The sequence below is a fragment of the Leptodactylus fuscus genome, chromosome 7 (assembly GCF_031893055.1).
Source record: "Leptodactylus fuscus isolate aLepFus1 chromosome 7, aLepFus1.hap2, whole genome shotgun sequence".
Lineage (NCBI taxonomy): Eukaryota > Metazoa > Chordata > Amphibia > Anura > Leptodactylidae > Leptodactylus > Leptodactylus fuscus.
Window position 1 is genome coordinate 92,019,782 of NC_134271.1, and position 19,432 is coordinate 92,039,213.

The 19,432-nt window shown below is 42.3% G+C and overlaps 1 protein-coding gene across 2 annotated transcripts in view; it reads right to left on the reverse strand.

The window, feature by feature from the left end:
* Positions 1-19,432, reverse strand: part of WDR25 (WD repeat domain 25) — a 120,650-nt gene that overhangs the window by 31,000 nt on the left and 70,218 nt on the right. The gene's annotated exons all lie outside the window — the stretch shown is intronic.

Below are 19,432 nucleotides of genomic sequence, written 5' to 3' on the forward strand. Positions count from 1 at the left end.
TATCAGGTTGGACCAGTAATAAGTTGGGTAGCGCATGGATTTATTTCAACGTGGCAGGTTAATAGGTTGCACTTTATGGACTTATGTTTTTATCCTACCTTATTAACTAGGTTACCTAATGGGAATAGTAGCAGAGTTATCATGCTTTTTGTTGGTTCTCTATAGGGACATTATCTTGTACCTTGCAGTCTCCCTTTAAATGCTTCCTACCAGTAAATGTAACAATATAATACACCAGGAAGAAAACCCAACATAAAATGTCATGACCCAGCCCCAGGTCCAGCAGTAAAAATAAACTCCAGATAAGAGACTGATGAAGCATGCCGTACCTATGTGTTCTGGTGTTGGGATGATGCTTGTAAGAAGTTCTTGTACACAGAAATAGCTTCATATTCTAGGGGACCAATTTCCGCTTAGCTTCCAGGTTCAGACACAATTAAATGTCAGTTCCACCTGGTATTTCTGGAATAACTGCTGGGTTGTTGCCTCAGGAGGGGAACACAGAATACAAGAGGAAACTAATTCAGAAGAAAACAACATTTCTGCTTATTGAGATGTTTCCTCTTAACAATAACAATAATGCACCTGCTCAGATAATACCTGGTATAGGCTGGGACTCAGCATCATCATTAGGCAGCATTGTAAAGATCATCCTGCTGGAGGACAATACTCAGTTGTTGTTTTTTTTTTAATAATATAATGAGAACTAAAAAAAAAGCAACAAACATCCAAGGGCAAAGACTTAAAAACTTCTTCAGCAATATCCCTTAATACCACCACAAGGTATAACAGACTAACAACAGTTATTATGACCTAGCATTTTACCGTAGTCTGACTCTAGATAGAAAGACTACTTGTGTCTACATCATTTACAATGAGAGACTGAGACTACATCATTTATAGGGAGGAATAGTGAGGAAGTACTGTCCCTATCAACATCATCTACAGGGAGGAAGTACTGTCTGCACCTACCTCATTTACAGGGAGTATGATGATGAGAGATCCCAAGCTATGTATTTTATAGTTATAAAATAAATTCCTCAGGTGTACAACACGGAGACGCACAGTTCCAGTCCAAACTTGGACAGTTCGCTATGACTAAGGGGCTTCGCCCCAAAACGCGTCAGAGGGTCGCTATGTTGCGTTAAGTGTCGTCCAGTTTGGTATAGAAGAAAGTGGACCAGCCCCCTTACAGCATTCGGCCAAGAAAGAAACAGCGCTCGCCCGGTAAAGATGATGAACACTCCTTTATTGACACACAACGCGTTTCTGGCTAAAAAGCCCACTGTGGAACGAGATGTATACACTTGAGAAAGGGCTTTTTAGCCAGAAACGAGTTGTGTGTCAATAAAGGAGTGTCCATCATCTTTACCAGGCGTACGCTGTTTCTTTCTTGGCCGAATCCTGTAAGGGGGCTGGTCCACTTTCTTCTGCATCTATACGTCTGAGTGACGCCTACAGCAGCTGCCTTGGACCCTTAAACATAGGGTGATACAAGCTTCTTGAGTGTTGTGTTATTACACAACCTCTTCAGGTGAGGGGGCATTTTTCCCAACTGAAATTAGCCCATTATTGAAATTTAATACACGAGAATCCGCTCGGTGTGGTCTCTTCTCTTGTCTGTCCAGTTTGGTATGTCTCTGTTTTTTCTATGCCTGCTTGATGTCTTGTAGAAAGTTTTATATAGACAATTTTTTAAAATTAAAAGTTATGTTTTAAACTGACAATATTTTAGAGTGCTGGATACCCATCTCTTTTTTTGTGCTTTCTTATGGTTGGTCCTTGCCCGGAGGACGGTATCCATGCACTTTTTTGTCTAGCATTTGGCTATGAACTATCCATGTGTACATATAGTCAATTCATTACCCAAGGGGAATTGGGGTGTCACTCTTGGTATCTACACGATGGGGATCTTGCCAAGAACCCCATCGCCTGACTCTATGGTCATCTGGCAAGGAAATATGACAATACATGGTTATTTGGTTTCAAGGATGGAGGGCTGTACTTTCCCCCTAATGACATCACTCAGGGAGGAACATGGGAGGAGACTGGAAGAGTTAAATGGTCTCACCTGAGGAGATAGGATAGTTCTAATCCTGGGAGCCATGTGAGCAAATTCAAGCTCCTTCTTGACTTAAGCATGCGTCCTGAGGCCTAGGAGGCAGGCTTCAGAGACTCATTTTGGTATTGTTTCCTCTCTATCCTTTATTCACATTTTATTTTATGTATTGTATTGTGCTTTTATCTGTATTTGCTTGTCATCCACTGATATGTATTTCTGTATGAGTTAGTGGCTACTACTGACCCACTCAGGTTAATATATAAGATTTATAAAGCTTGTTTCATACTATCCTATAAACCCAGGCACACTCATGGGGGTGAGTGAAAAGTAAGAAAGAAGGGTGATCGCAGATGTGCCAAGCAGCCTTGGCATAGCCGGTATTCTTCAAAGGGAGGAAAAAGAAGAAAGCACTGTCTGCACCTACATCATTTACAGAGAGAAACACGGAGGAAGTACTATCAGTAGACACCATTTACGGGGAGCAATAGGAAGGAAGTACTATCTGTACCAACACCATTTACAGGGTGGTAGTATGGCCGGTACCTACATATTTCTAAAACCATCACACTATTAGTGAGGAATAGGAATACAATGCCTTTCTGTGTTTCCATGCAACTACATCAGAAACAGGAAGACAGTATCAAATGTGTCAACTACAATGAGGGAATAGGAAGCAGTACTATTGGTGCAGAATCTTTAATATAGAGAAATAAAGGTAGTAAGATTTGGGAGGAAAGGGGAGTCAAAGTACCCTACCTCCAATGCATCCCATTTTGATGCAACTGTCTTGCAAAATAAATGTAAAGGTGTCATCATCAGCATTTCTGGAAGATTTTGTGGGCTTTTTTTGCTGGGTTGGAAGTGGAGCTTAAAAGTTTCCATGTATGGGGATTCAAATGTTCAAAGTTATGTACTACTATCTGTGCCCCCCTAGCCTTGTGACCAGACTAACATATTGCAGAAAAACCTAAACATGATGATCAATTTTCTATGCAAGCCACTGCAAAACAGTAATCACATAGTGTCAAAGAGTGTGGACAATGCCCTGTACCACACTCCCATAGAGTGCATGTTTTTACCAAAACACAATGGGAAGGGTACAGATTGACAAGGCTTTAGCATTGAAGACCATTAATAACACATCACATTAATGCCTTCCCCGATTCAATGAAATGCAAAGTATGGATTTTAGATATATTTAGATATATTTTTGGAAACATTTTGATGTGTTTTCCAGCTGTGATTTTCACAGACAAAAATCCAGCAAGTGCATCGCCACACCACAGGAATCCTGAATAATAACACAGCAAGTTCATGAAAATGGCTTCTAGATCATTGAAGAATCTGCTTTATTTATTTTGCATGTAAAACTTCACTAGCATACTAAACCCTCACAACTTCCTAGGTGTTCTTAGAACAGTATCTAGGGGCACCTATCATGGCACCCATCAGAGTTACCATGCAGAGGTGACTATATGCCTTCTATATCTAACATAGTACCAAAGAACATAACACAGTAATCACTCTTAGGGAATTTCTCAGTCTGCTCTTGACTCCTATTACTGAGACACCTGAATAATTCCCTAATAAATAAATGCCCCCTTTTAGTCAATACTTTATAGGACTGAATGATATAACGCACTTTCAGAATTGTAGGGTATTATAGAGAATCTGTCACCACGGGGGAAACATGTTAAACCAGAGTAACACAAATAGAGCAGGATCACCTGACTGTAACACATTCCCCCATGAAAATTTGTGCCTCCATTGCTGAAATATTCATTTATTTTGCAATATGCAAATGAACAACGAGGAGCACTAAGGTCAGCTTTGTTGATCCTTCCCTCCTGCCATCTGTGAGTGACAGGGTCAAGTGAGATTTCACCTTACGATAGGTTCACATTAGCATTTGGATCTCCTTCGTTCGGGTCTGCATGGGGACCTTAAAGACGGAGAGACTGTCCAATAAAAAAGTGGATACCCGTGGACATCATAAGATAAGATAAGATAATCCTTTAATAGTCCCACAATGGGGAAATTTCAGTGATACAGTTTCATAGATGGTACAGTTGTATATAACAAGAGAGAAACACATAGAAGCTCATGACAGAGAAATACTAGGAATCATAGCAACTAAAAAAGAAAGAAACACAGACACACTGCAGGATCATTTAGTTCTCTGTGCGGAGTGATGTTGATAATACAACCCGACCGTGGTTGGAGGACATGAGGAGGGGGTCACAGTATGTAGATATAACAAGCAGAAACGTTTTTGCAGAGGTGGGGGACATATGCAGCTATCATGATAACGTGGTAGTTCCTTTGGTAGGTGGTGAGATCTCATGCTCACAGCTGATAGTTCGGTATCTTGCATCAGCGTTATTGTCCATTAACCACAAAAAAAAAAAAAAATGCCCCAAATATCCTTCATCACAAGCCCTCCTCCTTTCTTCTTACCACTGTGTTCTACTGCCCAGAGAGGTCTGAAGCCGTCCAGGTATACATGGTGCTGCTCTCTTGCCAAGCTTCCATAAACACATGGGTAGGTGGGTGATGGTAGGTTCCCAGGTTGTAACAGAGTCCCACGTGTCCACAGTAAAAGAAAGAAATACCAGTCAGATGTAGCATCTTCACACATCAGCAGTAGACGCCAAAAATCATCATGTACTATAATGGGGTACACTGCGTTTATTCTGAAAACAGTGGAGAGAATTCATGCAGGACTCCAACGAGGATGCGAACCTACCGTATTTTCCGGACTATAAGGCGCACATAAAAACCTACGATTTCCTCAGAAATCGTAAGTGCGGCTTATAGTCCGGTGCGCCTTATATATGGATGGAAGCGGCGGCAAAGTCTGTGTGCCGCTTCCATACATACATAAAAGGCACCGTAAGGGTGCATTCACACTACGGAACGCCGGCGTGTATCACAGCCGTACACGCCGGCGTTACAGCAGGGCTGCCGGACACTTCCTATTCATTTCTATGGGAGCCGGCATGCGAGCGCTCCCCATAGAAATGAATGGACAGACACTTCCCATTCATTTCTATGGGAGCCGGCATGCGAGCGCTCCCCATAGAAATGAATGGACAGACACTTCCCATTCATTTCTATGGGAGCCGGCATGCGAGCGCTCCCCATAGAAATGAATGGAAAAAAGCAGTCCATTCATTTCTATGGGGAGCGCTCGCATGCCGGCTCCCATAGAAATGAATGGGAAGTGTCCGGCAGCCCTGCTGTCACGCGGCGTGAAACAGAACCCTGAAACAGAATGTGAAACTTACCGAGCGGTGCAGGGTAGGCGGGCGGGCATTCAGGCCTCCTCTTCCTCCGATGTCCTGACCACTTCCTCCGGCGCTCGCGAACTGATAATGGCCTGGGCGCATGCGCAATATCATAATGCTTCTACTACGGCTACTGCGCATGCGCACAGGCCACTATCAGTTAGCGAGCGCCGGAGGAGGACGGAACATCGGAGGAAGAGGAGGCCTGAATGCCCGCCCACCCTGCACCGCTCGGTAAGTTTCACATTCTGTTTCAGGGTTTTATTTTAAAACGGGGGGGGGGGGGGGGGGGGGGGTTAGTTTAATATAACTTTTACGGTTGGGCTCTATCAGCATGATTTTGCTGATAGAGCCCCTCCTCGCCTGCCGAGCGCTTCCAATAGAAGCGGCTGGCACGCGGGGGGTTAAGCGGCCGCTGGCAAAGTCTGCCTGCCGCCACTTTCAATAACATATAATGCGCACCGGACTGCGCCTTATAGTCCGGTGCGCCTTATATATGAACCGAGACAGACTATAAGGCGCTCATGGGCAATGCGCCTTATAGTCCAGTGCGCCTTATAGTCCGTAAAATACGGTAGTCTTAGTTCCCCGGCCCTGTCACTCAAAGAAGATAAAGAAGAAAGAAGTTGTTTCTGGGCATTGTGGAGTGTACCAGTTTGGAGAAACAGAGCCACCCTCAGTACTCCAGATTTCTTGTTTGCATAACCTGCAATCAATGAATATAAAAGTGTGATTTACCACATATGCCTATAGACAGTCACAAGTGCACTGAATCTCCTCTGGAATGTCTTCCCTTTAGCTATGGTTGACATTTTTAGACTCTGCCTGTGTCACGGTTGGCGGTCAGAAAAACGGACGCCAGAGGTCTTGTCCGCAGTGCACTTGCTGGCTGATTTGCATATCCATTTAAAGATGATTATCTCCGCATTACTTCATCAGTTTGTAGCCACAGAGGTCTGGTCTGATCCTATTAAAGGCCCAGTATAGGGTCAGGTTTTCACGTTGAGATCTGGAATTTTACTGGACAACAAAGTACAGCATGCTAAACTATTTTGCCAGGCATTTTTAATAGAAACTGCAATAGAGGCTCCTAAAATAGTCTTCAGCGCACAAGTGTACAGAAAGAATCACATCAAGCAACCTTCAGCTTTGTGTAATATTATTTGGATGGGTTTGTATATTGTGGTCAAGTTCTTAAGATTATCCATGTTCTAGCGGCCTCTGAACAATAATTATAATGTAACACATATACTCGGAGCCTTACGGGACTAAGCCAATAACCCTTACGCCGGCACATTACAGCAGCAATTTCTACATTATCGCAGATGAATGGCCGTTATTCCCAGGTTATATTTGGACTGGATACTGGAATATTTGCTTCTCGCAGCGGCCAGGTTTATACCCGAGAACGTGATGTCTCTCTGCTATATTTAGACTACAGAAGGCAACGCTGCGGCTTTTTTCCATTTTGCTCATGCTGAGCGGAGAAAACGTCTTTGTACAGATGAAAGAGTCTCTTCTCAGGAAAGCCTTGTTCTGCAATATGTCACCAAGAGACAGCTGCTGGGAAGGTTAAGTAAAACTCTCGTCCCTGTGATGTGAAGACTGATTGCAGACAACTTTTTTGGTTCCTTTATCAGCTTTGTATTTATTGACAAAATGGATGGTTTTGGTTTGATGTATTCAGACAGGCGATGAACATATGTTCTAATTAAATCGAATCGCTTGAAAAATGCACAAAGTCCTACAAACAGGACTTTTCTCTCTACATTTTTCAGGTGGAAACCAAGCGGACCCCACTATAGTCTATGGGGTCCGCAGCTTCCACAGTAACCGCTTTTTAAGAGGATTAGGTTCCTGTTCAGTCCCAAAGAATGGAAAGCCGAACGCTAGTGTGAACCTAGTCTTAGATCTGTCAAAAAAACAAAGACAACTCCAACAGAACCCTGAACCTATGAATACAAATGAGAACAGTGTCCAAGTGCTATTGAAAAGTTTTCCATAGATCATAAAAATGTGTTCGTACAGTGCAGAGCGGTATGATCCCTTTAAGGAAGGTTTATAATAAGGACACCGTCTGCTTATACTACTATAATTAGACAATACATTTGCTTTCTTAGTCCCTTTATGTCAGCAAATAATTAAATGGACACATATTGATTCTGCAGTAATTGGAGGTCAGTGGCTTCACCTCGTAGCTTCCAGCTATAGCTTTAAAAGCGGCACATTCACTTGAAGGTCAAGTGTCTGCTTAGTATTATCAGAAATATCATGGATCATGAATCTTGCATGGCTTCTACATAGACTTTTACTATGTATATTATTTATAGAACATGTGCATTGAGTTTATTATAGATATTAATGGTAACTGCTGATTTAAAGGGATAATCTTAAACCGTCAGAACGTTAAAGTATATTTACAATATAGACAAATGAATAATGTGGCAGATGTTTTACATACCTGTTCCTCTTGTGTGCCCCTAGGGCTGGAACATAAATGACAAATTAATTAAATTAATTTGTCATTTAATAGAATCACAATTTTGATTTGTGTCAGAATTGTGAAATGGATGTTAGCAACACCCCTATAGGGGAGGATAATGATAGGCCCAAATAAAGTGGCAATAGTACATACAGAAAAGTGTGGAGGAGGTGAAGAATAACATGACCCTGGTAATGTGTGATCAGTAGCACAGCCCACTGTCTGAGTCACCCCACCCTCCATGGCCCTCTCCTGTTACCAGTACCAGAAACTGTAAGCAATATACCCTGCCATATCAAGATTGGCTCCTTGGACAGAGGCTCTAGCATTAGCCAGCACCAATCTGAAGTTCAGGAGCTTTTACCATATACCATTGGTGGCTCTGTAGGAAGGATAGTAAGGGGTGTTGGTTAGCCATTGGAGACTGATGTACGAGGAGTTAAGTCTTAGAGACAAACTCGAGAACACCTAGGTAGTAAAGGTGGCAGGGTGACACTCTGCGGTCCTTCATATCAGTGTACCACCAGAGATGGCTGCAAGTGATGGAGTGATAAAGAGAGATAGAGAATTAATTTAGCAGACTGTCCATCTGGGCCAGAGGTTCTCAAACTTATTTTGTCTACCGCCCACTTCGAGAATTAATTATTTTCTAGCGCCCCCCAAATTTTTTTACTTTACTACATCTTAAGAATCACAATCACAGTCATTATGTATCTCCTATCACTGCTATATACAGTGCCTGATACATATATACTCCTGTACACAGGCTGTATATACTATATAATTACATGTATCTCCTATCACTGCTATATACAGTGCTGATACATATATACCCCTGTACACAGGCTGTATATACTATATAATTACATGTATTACCTATCACTGCTATATACAGTACCTGATACATATATACTCCTGTACACAGGCTGTATAACACATCACATTGTCTGTATCACAACATACACAATATAACACATCAAATCACATTTGCTAGCCCACCAAACTTTTTAAAGCACTTTTACAGTTTCACACGTCTGTGTCCGCCCAATAATCAAATCACCGCAGATGAAGTCGCGGGTAAAAGCTAGTGTAACATAAGAGAGAGCCCAGTGAATGCAGAACCATTCCATTCGACTCCGGAGATTAGCGGGCCTTTCCAGGGCTCTGTAAAATGAACCTTATTTTTCAGGAGCCTTCTGGACAATCCATAAAATGAGATAAGATAAGATAATCCTTTAATAGTCCCACCATGGAGAAATTCAGTGTGTTACAGCAGCATAGATAATACAGTAATAATACCAGAACAAAGCCAAGATAAAAAAAGATAAAGAAGAAGATACTAGGAGGGATATCACAACTTCAGGATCTGAAGTTCTCTGTATGGAGTGATCTACGTTTAGCCCGATGTTGGTTGTGCAGCCTAACCACAGTTGGGAGGAAGGACCTCTGATCACGCTCCTTCTCACACTTGGGGTGAAGCAGTCGGTCACTGACAGTACTGCCCAGTGCTATTACGGTCTCATGCATGGGGTGGGAGTTATTCTCCAGTATCCATGGAGAGTTGGCTAATATGACTTACAGTATAATCCACATGTGGCTTTAAAGATGGCACGAACATGACAGTTGTGTAAATAAGGCTCATTCATTGAGTAATGATAACCCCTCCTGATCCTGTTGTTGTGTTACTGGTCAATGGTCATTACAGGGCGCTGAGGGTGCATTTACATGGTGACGGTCAAAGCATGATTTGACTGCCAACAGTCATGTATTTTGGCAGAAATTTTATAGTGATGGGGGAAGGGGGGGACATGAAAGCACCCTAAAGCTCTCTTTTCTGCCGTAGAACTGAATATCTGAATAGAGACACGTAATGTTCACTGAGAACAAGAAGATCATGAAACCTGTCAAGGACTAAAACACAAAGTACAATATATTATAAAGGAATGGGAAAGAGATATTTGAGACTGAGGTCACACTTTTCGGAAAAGATATGTTTTTCCTGCGATTCTTTAAAACCAAAACCAGGAGTGGATTCAGCAAAAGGGATAGGTGCAAGGGCTTCTCTTAGGTTTCCCATTCCTTTTGAGAACAGTCTTGGCTTTGGCAGCTTTTATGCAGCGTGGGTTGTCAGCCTAATATTGTATTCATTAAAAATGCTAGTAGCATGGCACAGTACTCTATGCAAACCTCAAAATGTCTGACACCCACCAGTGACCAATATTACTGGATTCAAGGAATCTGTATTAAAAGTCCCACATGCAAATTCTCACCAACCGCACAGCAAATATTAGAGCTCTCATTTTCATCAGGACAGTCTGAAGATGTCTTGAAGAAGTGACTCGTGGCTGCTGTGAATTAACTCCCTGTACCTTATTTGGTGGATTTTAATGGTAAATTTAATTACTGTGACAGATGGGAGTGCGGGCGATAATGGGGTCAAAAATTGTTGCTTAAAGGGGTTTACTGTGGGCTCATGAGCAGAAACAATCACTGCACATAATTTAACCCCAGCAGAAGAGAATTCGGTAACAGGCCCTAATGTGCACAAATGGTTACTATGGAAACTGAGGATTCGGTACTCGCCTTAGTAAACCAGGATCGCGTTTTTGTGGTTTATATTCACTGCATTGTGTTATAGAGTGATGATAACTCCATCAAACTGCCCATAAAAACTGTAGATATCTTCTCACACATAGCCACAGCACAGTCCTAGCTAGGCTTTCATGACACAGACCTAGTTTGTCGCCCCAGCCTTGGATTGAAATACCCTAGGGAAGGAATAGTGATTTGTTGTTGGTTCCAACAACACTAAAAGCCCTGCTGAATGTAAAAGATCCTTTAAAGATTTGGTAATTCTGTCCCAGTGACCTCATGGCAACACTCCTGAAGCTTATAGGCTTATCATAGGAATAATGTATTGATCCAAATAACCATCCAAATCAATGTTCAAATGTTATCTTCAATAGTAGTATTGAGAAAAATTATACAATATCCCTGTGGTCAATGGCCCAGAGTTATGGGTTTTTTTTCCCTGCCTTCGCAGATATATTTCCCTTTTGCCCTGTTAATTTACTCGACCTAATTAGCAAGATGCCAGAGATAGTTTCCAATTGTCCAAGCCTAATTCCTCCCTGGAGGTAGCTTGGCTCATCCCTTTGTCTCAACCTGGGCACGGCATTATCATGATCGTGCTAACTTCATTATTCTTAGCAGGGGGTGTCTAGGATCAGTGGACTGAGAGCCTTTCTATCACCTTTTAGCAGATGAGCTGACTCCATAGGAGACTTTCAAAGAGTTATTACCGTATATAGTCATACTGGTACAAGGTGAGGGGGAGAGCTGCTCAGCTTGCTGACCTCATCGTGGGAGGAGGCTGAGTGGAGGTATATTGTCACACATTAAAAGACCCCAGGTCTTGTTGTTCTTCCTGGACTGCTGGGATGTGTCACGAAGTGCTGTGATGCTGTGGAAGCTAATCCCTTGTACTAAGGTCCCTATTGCTTATGGAGATACCATGCACCCTGTACTATTCTGCTAATGGCGTAGTCAAACCCTTACCACCTAAGGATTACTTATGGACTCTAAAGGACTGTGCCCTGAATTTCATGAGGTGAACTCCGGAGACCCAACTGGGTATTACAATTCTGTTTCTAATCTTTTATTCTTTTTATCTTATTGCACTGTAACATACCTTTCTGTAACCATATAAGCTTGTATCCGCTAGCATATATCTCTATGTATGTTGGTTGTCTAGTATCGACCCTCTTGGATTAATAAATATAAAACATTAGAAAGCTTGTCTCAAATTATCCTATAAGACCTGGTCTCTCTCTCAGGGTGAGAGCGGACGGTAAAGGTAAGAAGGTGATCGCAGTTTTGCCCATGGCAAGGCCAGATAGCCCAGAGGCTGGGTCAAAGTGGCTTGGGCGAGATCCTTCACAGTCCCTATGACAAGACTGAAATGCTAAAGCTTGGAACAGAAGTTTTACCATGGGGATTTCAGAACTATAATGTGTAAGTTTAAGATGTAAATGGTCGAGTGTGTAGGTCAAGGCTCACCAATACTCCATTCCATTCCGATAACCATAGAGCAGGTCCTATATGATCTGTGGCATTGCATGGAACAAAATTACCCATTATAGTCAATGGGAGATGGAAGGCACTCAAATGAAATCTGAGTACATTCTGCTATAAAATCCCTGCCCCCCTCACCCCTCTACCTACCCGAAGTCGTGCACATGTTGCCTAAGCCCTGACTTCTTTCAAATCTATCTCCCCACAGGATATTGTATTAAGGGGGATTTAATGATTTGGTAGGTCTTTTAATACATATCATAAATGTGTACCAAGTAGGGTATAGCATTGTGACAGCTTACTACCCTTTCAACAAATACATACTCATCAAATTGTGAATACAAAAGCCAGAGATACAGCAGGAGAAACATGAATTATTCCCATCACTACATTATTAATGTACTTCTATATCCCCCAATGCACTGGTAACAACTCTTCTAAAATTCTTGTCTTGGGGATACTGGTGGCAATGTCTCCCAAGGCAAATACAGGAAAATTATGGAATGCATTAAGAGAGGAATAGATGCTCATGACAAAGCTGTAGGTTTTCCTCTAAAGAAATCACTAGCCATACCACATATGGAATACAGCGCTCAATTTTGGGTACTTGTACATAAGTCATAGCTGAACTTCAAGAAGACCTTTCATGTCCTCAGGCACATGCAGTATTATTCATCGCTAGAAAGCCGACAGTGCGCTGAATTCAACCGTAGCTCTTGTCAGAAGGGCATTTCTGACAGTCTTGTGAGGATCACCCTTCCTGACAGTAGAGTCCATAGCCCTGTAGTGTCAGAGGAGACGTTCCTTACTGCCCAGCCATGATACTGAGTGTTGAGAAACGCCCCCTTCCTGACAGTACTTGTCCATAGACTAGAACTGGGGTAACAGAAACCGACAGCTCTTCACCAGTGACACATTACAGGAAAGCCGATAGTGCGCTCAATTCAGCGTACTCTTCGCATTCTAGCAATATATAATACTGCATGCGCCGAGGGCATGAAAGGTTCTCTTTCAGCAGATGTACAGGAGGACGATCAAGGTAATAATCTCAAATTTATTTCAGGTTATTCAGTTTGCAAAAAAGATGGATGGACAGATCAGAGATCTTTCTAATGATTTCTTTACACCTAGGCCTGTAACCATCACAAGGGGTCACCCTCCATTTCTAGAGACAAAAAGGTTTCACCACTGCCACAGGTGAGGATTCTTTACAGTAAGAGCAATGAGACTATATAAGTCACTGTCATGGGATGGCTCATAATGATAATAATGATAATTTACACTTTCAACACTTTCAGGTTTTCAGATGCAGTTTCTGAAGCTGAAGCTAGACGTGGATCATAAAGGGAGTGAAGATACAGAGCGCGTGTGATACTTTTTCACTTATTTTGGGTTTCAAAAACTGCTTATGAAAATCTAAACATGTAAACGAAACGTATCCTAATGCCTAGCATATTTATTACACACTTCATCTGTAAGGTAATGGCCACTATAGCTACTAGATATATATATATAGCTATAGATATTTCAACAAACTTCTGGAGAACTGCTTCAGTGTTACAGTCTAAGGATGTAAGAGAAAAATATTAAAGGGATTCTACCATTTGAAACTTTTTTTTGCTAGGTTGACACGTCAGAATAGCCTTAAAGGGGTACTCCCACCTCACATACTCAGCAGTCTTCACTCTTGTAAAATCTTCTTTCTTCTTGGTTGCTTGCATCATTTGGTGGGCGGGGTTTCACAGGCAACCTGCCGTTTAGCTCCGCCCCCAAATTCATGTGTAGCTCCGCCCACCCACATTGGACTATGAAGTACAGGCAGCAGCAACTCCATTCTGTGTTACATACAGAGACTGCCTGTCTCTGCCATAATGAACACAACTGAGTTAGCTAGCCTGATAACTGGGAGAACAGAAGAAATGAAAGCAGCTCCTCTATCTGAGTGCAGGACCTAGGTCACGTGGTGTAGACACAGGATTAGCTAGATACACAGGCTCGCTCCATGCACTTAGCCCCTCCTCCCTCCCCCCTGAGAGCAGCAGATACATCACTTGACTCATGAGCAGCTAAGTCAGGGCTGTGGCCACAAAGAATTGAATAAAGTAAGATAGTGGACAAACAAAGCAGTTTTGCTGAAGCAGTGTATTTAGGAAAAGTCTTACATCCACATTAACCAGCAGTATAGATAGGATCCTTGTGATGGGACAACCCCTTTAAGAAAGGCTATTCTTCTCCTACCTTTAGATGTCTTCACTCCACCGTTCGGTATGCTAATTAGTTCTCTCGCAGCACTGTGGGCATCCCCATTGCTGCAAGAGAACTCCCTCCAGCGCTCCCTCCATTTTTGTCAGCAATGGCCTCTTCATCATCTTCTTCCGGTGCTTGGGGTCACACTTGTACGCCTGCGCAGTCGGCTCTGACATTGGGCTGCAGGCAAAGCTGAGTGCACATGCCGGCGGCCATTTTTTTGTGGCCGCTTACGCGAGCATGCGCAGTACGCTCCTGTAGTTCTATGGAAGACAGAGCGTGCTGTGCATGCTCGCGTAAGCGGCCACAAAAACATGGCTACCAACATGTGCACTCGGCTCTGCCTGTGGCCCGATGGCAAAGGCAACTGCGCAGGCGTAAAAGTGTGACCCCAGGCGCCGGAAGAAGATGATGAAGAGGCCGTTGCTGACGAACATGGAGGCGGCACTGGAGAGAGTTCTCTTGCAACATTGGGGACGCCCCCTGTGCTGATTGAGCGCTGGGGTCCGCCCCTAGTGCTGCGAGAGAACTCATTTGCATACTGAAGAAAAACGGATTTTTAACCGAACGGCAGGGCGAAGAAGACATCTAAAGGTAGGAGAAGAATAGCCTTTCTTAAGACTATTCCAACGCGTCAACTACAAAAAAAGTTTTTAAATGGTAGAATCCCTTTAATAGAGAATGAATAGATAATTTGCAACAAAACCACACCAGGTGTCTATAGACCACGAAAATATAAGATGGCACTTTCACATGCTCTTTCTTTACAGTAACCTGTTGCAATACCTTGGAGCAATTCTCCAGAAACGATTCTCCAAATCAAAGATATGCAGTCAATAGAAAAAATCCAAAGACACACTTTGGAGCCTTATCTCTTGTTTGTCCAATTCTGACTCCTTTCTCTTCAACATGTGATTGGTGGGATTAAACAAGCATAGGCAAATGGTGCATAGAGCAACCCTAAGATATGGCTATACACTTCTCTATGCAACTCTTACTCCATAAGTAGGTCTCTAAAATATGGTTTTGTTAGAGAAGTCTTTAACTGTAGACACATTCTTGGAGCTTAATGGTCTTTCAACCATGACTTCCAACCTACTAACAGGGTAAGACTGGACGCAGCTGAATTATCTGGGGGGCATAGCTGCCACATTATGAAGTCTAGCCACAATAGTGTTCTGTATGGACAACCATCTACAAAGACCAGTCACTTATTGAAGAGTACGTGTTACATTTTTTAGGTCATTTCATAAATGAGTTTTTTCTGGTGGTATGACCTGTCTGGCACAGTTAACAGTGCAAAAACAAGTGCATAGGTATGTGTACTTCATGGACAGGCCCTTAGTCTGGAGGGGCCTGGTGTACCCGAATGCAACACTGCCTACCAATATATAAGAATATAGTTAAATCAAGTCTTTATACCATATACGGAACAAATGCTTTTTGTTTACAGCAGAAAGGAGGAAATTAAAGGAATTGCTAAAACATGGGTATATATATCAGCACCCAAATGAGTGAAACTTCGGCATGTGAGGCTATCATCTGGGCTTGTCAGGCCAACATTATGGTAATTAGGCGCCGGTCCGCAGTAATTACTCAGAATTATTCCTGCCCAGTGTAATTTGGAGATAGAAATTCAGCTCAGGACAGTGGCCAAACATTGTACACAAACACTTCATGAACTAATCATCTTCTGAGGAAACAAAGGCGAGCTTTCATTGAATGGCTGGCAATTGGCTCGAGTCAGAGTCCAACGCACAGCTAATTATGGAGGGTGAGAAGGACAAGGTGCATTCTGCATGGACTCGCTGATATGAAACTACAAAGACAGTAACAGGTGGCAGCTGTTTCATTCATGGTTACAGAATACCAAAACCCAATAGCAATTGAAAAGCCAGAAAAAATAGGAAGTATACTGAACAGGCAATATTATTTAAAGGGGTTACGCCATGAAGAAGATTTATCCTCTGTTCATAAGAGAAAGAATAAATAGCTGTTCGGTAGGGGTTTGTGCGAAGAGAACCCCAGTAATCCTGAAAAGGCTGATGTTTTACTTTCATTATGCATTCAACCTGTCTGGAACAAACTGGGGGGAGGTGGCGTTTTTTTTTTTTTTTTTTAATTCGGCTGCTACTTAATGTGTTATTGCAATAGGTAATGGTTGATAATATTTTCTCACCAGTCCATCCTCTTATCAAGGCCACTGGGACGTTGTACATAGCGTCCCAGAGTTCTTCATGCATACTTACATCACGACATTGAAGAACACTGGGGCACTACATACATCCTAGAATTCATCATGTCGGCTATACTGTGCCCTGGGCAGGAGAGTCAAAATTATTGGCCACTACTCTGTGTAGGGGGAAAAAAGGGTGTCCAAAACTGGGTGGGGTATAAGGAATGGGGTCATGTACTGTGTGGGGGGCATTAATACACAGTGTGGGAGAGGTAAAAACAAAGGAACATAGATTGTGTGGGGCTGATAAATAAATTGGTCATATACAGTGCATCGGGCAAAAAAGGGGGTCATATACTGTGGGAAAGGGGTTGTATACTATGTGGGGGCTATAAAAAAAAAAAAAAACAGTCATATACTGTGTCAGGGGCAAAATAGGAGGGCAATAAGAAAAGGGGACATATATTCTGAAGGTGACATGAGAAAGGAGTTATATACCTTGTGGTGGGCTAAAATGGGGACATACACTGTGTGATAGGCCAGAAAAGGGGGTCATATACTATGTGGGGAGACAGAAAAGGGAAGTGTTATATTATGTGGTGGCCAAATAAGGGGATTTTTTGATCTGCCAATGTAGGGGTGTCCTAATTAGAGAATTCCCATCACACAATCAAGGATAGCTGGGTTGGGTATCTTTTTTTTTTTTTGGGGGGGGGGAGGCACCTTTCTATAGTTCAGGCTAGGTACACCCTGTATGTATGCCATTCTAGTGGCTCAGTGCATTTAAAATTGTAGCATTACAGCGATGGGGCACTGGGTTTTAATTTGACCAAGGGCAACATCTGTAAAGAGTTTGTATGTTCTCCCTGTGTTTGTGTGGGTTTCCACTGAGTTTTCTGGTTTCACCCAACACTCCAACAATATACTGAGCTGGCTTCACATTATAGTAACACTCCAGTGTTGTATTTGTAGGCTACATCTATTACATGTAGCTGTATCTGTGGCTATGTCTTGTTTCTGTAAAACACTGCAGAGCTCCTATGTACCTGCTTGGACCTTACACTGAGGATGATGTCACCGCAGGTCCAGAAAGGTTCTTGTACATCTGCTGGGAGCATGGCAAACTGACTGTGGAAACAGGGAGAACTATGGACTTTAGGTGAGACGGGGCTGCTATGCAAAGCAAATTATGTAAGAAACAATGGAGGAGCACAGAGGCATTTTCACAGTAGAGCTTGGGGAGAAAAACAGGGGGATTAGACTTTGATGACACTGAGGTCATGTAGTAGCTCTCAATAGTAACTGCAGGCAGCAGAGAGATACAGTCCTATGAAAAAGTTTGGGCACCCCTATTAATCTTAATCATTTTTAGTTCTAAATATTTTGGTGTTTGCAACAGCCATTTCAGTTTGATATATCTAATAACTGATGGACACAGTAATATTTCTGGATTGAAATGAGGTTTATTGTACTAACAGAAAATGCGCAATATGCATTAAAGCAAAATTTGACCGGTGCAAAAGTATGGGCACCTCAACAGAAAAGTGACATTAATATTTAGTAGATCCTCCTTTTGCAGAGATAACAGCCTCTAGTCGCTTCCTGTAGCTTTTAATCAGTTCCTGGATCCTGGATGAAGGTATTTTGGACCATTTCTTTCTACAAAACAATTCAAGTTCAGTTAAGTTTGATGGTCGCCGAACATGGACAGCCCGCTCTCAAATGATCTGAAAACAAAGATTGTTCAACATAGTTGTTCAGGGGAAGGATACAAAACGTTGTCTCAGAGATTTAACCTGTCAGTTTCCACTGTGAGGAACATAGTAAGGAAATGGAAGACCACAGGGACAGTTCTTGTTAAGCCCAGAAGTGGCAGGCCAAGAAAAATATCAGAAAGGCAGAGAAGAAGAATGGTGAGAACAGTCAAGGACAATCCACAGACCACCTCCAAAGAGCTGCAGCATCATCTTGCTGCAGATGGTGTCACTGTGCATCGGTCAACTATACAGCGCACTTTGCACAAATAGAAGCTGTATGGGAGAGTGATGAGAAAGAAACTGTTTCTGCACGTACGCCACAAATAGAGTTGCCTGAGGTATGAAAAAGCACATTTGGACAAGGCAGCTTCATTTTGGAAACAAAAATTGAGTTGTTTGGTTATAAAAAAAAAAGGCGTTATGCATGGCGTCCAAAAAGAAACAGCATTCCAAGAAAAACACATGCTACCCACTGTAAAATTTGGTGGAGGTTCCATCATGCTTTGGGGCTGTGTGGCCAATGCCGGCATCGGGAATCTTGTTAAAGTTGAGGGTCGCATGGATTCCACTCAGTATCAGCAGATTCTTGAGAATAATGTTCAAGAATCAGTGACGAAGTTGAAGTTACGCCGGGGATGGATATTTCAGCAAGATAATGATCCAAAACACCGCTCCAAATCCTCAGGCATTCATGCAGAGGAACAATTACAATGTTCTGGAATGGCCATCCCAGTCCCCAGACCTGAATATCATTGAACATCTGTGGGATGATTTGAAGCGGGCTGTCCATGCTCGGCGACCATCTAACTTAACTGAACTTGAATTGTTTGTCCAAAATACCTTTATCCAGGATCTGATTAAAAGCTACAGGAAGCGACTAGAGGCTGTTATCTTTGCAAAAGGAGGATCTACTAAATATTAATGTCACTTTTCTGTTGAGGTGCCCATACTTTTGCACCGGTCAAATTTTGCTTTAATGCATATTGCGCATTTTCTGTTAGTACAATAAACCTCATTTCAATCCTGAAATATTACTGTGTCCATCAGTTATTAGATATATCAAACTGAAATGGCTGTTGCAAATACCAAAATATTTAGAACTAAAAATGATTAAGATTAATAGGGGTGCCCAAACTTTTTCAAAGGACTGTATCTTAATAACACAGCAATCCTTGCTAGAAAAAAGAGATCACACTGTGATCATGTGACTTACTGCCGAAGGTAAAAACAGGGCAAGGAAAGACACAAAAAGCCACTATTACTATTAAGGGGATGGTCTTTCATACAATATAATGAGTCAAAAAAAAACATTTCAGAGTGTTTCTTTAAAATAACCCTGTGGGGATG